Genomic DNA, 3,514 nt, shown 5'->3' with positions numbered 1-3,514 from the left:
GTTTCACCAGTGTCACCAGTTTCACCAGTTGCACCAGTGTACCAGTGTCACCAGTTTCACGAGTTTCACCAGTGTACCAGTGTCGCCAGTGTCAGCAGTTTCACCAGTGTACCAGTGTCGCCAATGTCACCAGTGCCACCAGTGTCGCCAGTGTCACCAGTTTCACCAGTGTCACCAGTGTCACCAGTGCCACCTGTGTCGCCAATGTCACCAGTGTCGCAAGTGCCGCCATAGTCACCAGTTTCACCAGTGTCGCCAGTGTACCAGTGTCCCCAGTGTCACGAGTTTCACCAGTCTACCAGTGTCGCCAGTGTACCAGTGTCGCCAGTGTCACCAGTGTACCAGCGTCGCAAGTGTCGCCAGTGTCACCAGTGTACCAGTGTCACCAGTGTACCAGTGTCGCAAGTGTCACCAGTGTAAACTACGTCCCTCTGTCGTGGTGGAGAGTAAAAGTGGTTTTCATCCCAAAACCTGGAAGGCGAGGGCACGTCTACGCCAAAGATTTTCGACCTATTAGCTTAACTTCCTTTGTTCTCAAAACGTTCGAGAGGGTTCTGGACGCGCACGTCCGGGGGTTTTTCCACGGCAATGTCATGTCTGAAGCGCAGCATGCATATTTGCGGGGACGATCCACGGAGGCGGCGCTCCATGAGGTCGTTAGAGGGCACTCGAATTTAAGCAATTCACTCTGGCAGCCTTCCTTGACATAGAAGGAGCCTTTAACAATGTTAGGGTAGAAGCTATCCAAAAATCCTTTGACGTGCTAGGCGTTGAGGAGTCTATTAGCGCATGGCTAATGGCGATGCTTCGCAGCAGAACGATTTCAGCCGAACTTGGTAGCTATACATTAACAAGAAACGTTAATAGGGGCACTCCTCAAGGGCGAGTGATCTCTCCTAGTTTATGGCTCAGCACTATCAACTCAGTACTACTCAAGCTTAACCAGGGAGAAGTAAAGGTATTGGCGTACGCTGACGATGTAGTGATTTTAATAACCGGGTTATTTCCATCTGTGGTGAGTAACATCATACAGGATACTCTAGTAAAGCTTAGCCGGTGGGCCGAGCAATGTGGCCTTAGAGGGAACCCAGAGAAAACAGAATTAATGCTCTTTACGACAAGAAATAAGGTCCCAAGCTTTGAATTACCAAAGCTTAATGGACAAAGGGTACAATTATCTAAACAAGCGAAGTATCTGGGAGTCATACTGGATCCTAAGCTAAGTTGGAAAATAAATATTGAAGAAAGAGTAAAGAAAGCGAGCATTGCCTACTACTCCTGTAAGCGGCTTTTTGGGAAGACATGGGGTCTCAATCCAAAAGTTGTACTCTGGATGTACACAGCGGTTGTACGTCCGATCTTATGCTACGGTTCTTTGGTATGGTGGACAGCCTTAAAGAACCAATATAATCAAGTGAAACTAGGCAGAGTTCAGAGAGCTGCATGCATCGGGACCACGGGGGCAACGAGAACTTGCCCTACCGATGCCCTAAATGTTATTACAAATCTATTTCCTATAGACCTTCACATACGGCACACCGCATCACTATCGGCTATAAGACTTAGAGAACTAGGTATATGGAAAGAAAGAACGATCGGGCATAGCAGTATAATTTCCCGTTTGCCACCTAAGTTGAGGCTGGAAACCGATTACATTTGACCTGAGGTAGAGTTTCACAGGCCTTTCGAAGCCATTCTTCCGCCGAGAGCCGACTGGCATGGGGAACTTGATATCTCTATCTGGACACATCATATGTACACGGATGGCTCCAAAATGGAACGTGGAGTTGGAGCAGGTATTAACTCTGAGTCACTGGGAGTAAAAGGATCAATTCATCTGTCCGATTTCGAGAGTGTATTCCAGTGTCTTCGCTATAGCCGAAGGCTGCCATCTCTTAGAACGTAGAGGATTATGTCACGTCATTAAGGCCTTAGCGTCTTTTACAACAAGGTCGAAACTAATCAAAGAGTGTAGGACACTGTTAAATACAGTAAGTCGTCAACTCGATCTAGATTTTGTTTGGGTCCCTGGTCATAGCAACATTCACGGAAACGAGGCTGCAGGCGAGTTAGCCAGAGAGGATTCTACATTGGTGTCGATCGAGGACCGGATCTCACCCCTAATTGGAACCTTATATAAAGACATATTTCTCCACAATCTCCGGAAGTCGGACCAAAGAGGGCCCACCGTGGCAGGCTGCCGAATATCCAAACTATTGTGGCCTGCGTACAGCCCTGACAGAACACAAAACCTACTAAGGAACCCCAGATCTGACGTTACTAGGCTTGTTGCGACTCTTACTGGACATTGGCCGATTGGTACCCACGCGAGAAGGCGGGGAATCGCCTACAACGACTTCTGTAGAAGCTGCAGAGATGAGAACGAGCAGGAAACAGTAGAACACCTGCTTTGTAAATGTCCAGCTCTAATGAGGAGCAGAAATACCATGCTAGGAGCATATGAGTTCACATCGTTACGAGAGCTATCTGATGTAAGTCTCCACAACATACTCAACTTCATCAGTCACGCAGGCTTGTTCTAACATACTCATTCGAGGTATATGGTATCAAAATGGCACTTAGCTGCTACTTGGGCGTAATAGTTTTCCACCACCATTCTAACCTAACCTAACCTTCACCAGTGTCGCTGGTGTAACCAGTGCCACCAGTGCCTACGGCGCTTTTTCTATAAAAAATATTCAATATATCGAGCCCTAACCGCCAAAATAACGTAAGCGACATTTGTTTCAAAATTTTGTTTTTGATGCAGAAATATTTCTAAAGCATCTAACGGGTGATTTTTTTGAGGTTAGGATTTTCATGCATTAGTATTTGACAGATCACGTGGGATTTCAGACATGGTGTCAAAGAGAAAGATGCTCAGTATGCTTTGAAATTTCATCATGAATAGACTTACTAACGAGCAACGCTTGCAAATCATTGAATTTTATTACCAAAATCAGTGTTCGGTTCGAAATGTGTTTCGCGCTTTACGTCCGATTTATGGTCTACATAATCGACCAAGTGAGCAAACAATTAATGCGATTGTGACCAAGTTTCGCACTCAGTTTACTTTATTGGACATTAAACCAACCACACGAATGCGTACAGTGCGTACAGAAGAGAATATTGCGTCTGTTTCTGAGAGTGTTGCTGAAGACCGTGAAATGTCGATTCGTCGCCGTTCGCAGCAATTGGGTTTGTGTTATTCGACCACATGGAAGATTTTACGCAAAGATCTTGGTGTAAAACCGTATAAAATACAGCTCGTGCAAGAACTGAAGCCGAACGATCTGCCACAACGTCGAATTTTCAGTGAATGGGCCCTAGAAAAGTTGGCAGAAAATCCGCTTTTTTATCGACAAATTTTGTTCAGCGATGAGGCTCATTTCTGGTTGAATGGCTTCGTAAATAAGCAAAATTGCCGCATTTGGAGTGAAGAGCAACCAGAAGCCGTTCAAGAACTGCCCATGCATCCCGAAAAATGCACTGTTTGGTGTGGTTTGTACGCTGG

The sequence above is a fragment of the Rhagoletis pomonella genome, unplaced genomic scaffold (genome assembly GCF_013731165.1).
Source record: "Rhagoletis pomonella isolate Grant_MI unplaced genomic scaffold, Rhpom_1.0 Rhpom_scaffold_00016, whole genome shotgun sequence".
Lineage (NCBI taxonomy): Eukaryota > Metazoa > Arthropoda > Insecta > Diptera > Tephritidae > Rhagoletis > Rhagoletis pomonella.
This window is presented reverse-complemented; position numbering follows the sequence as displayed.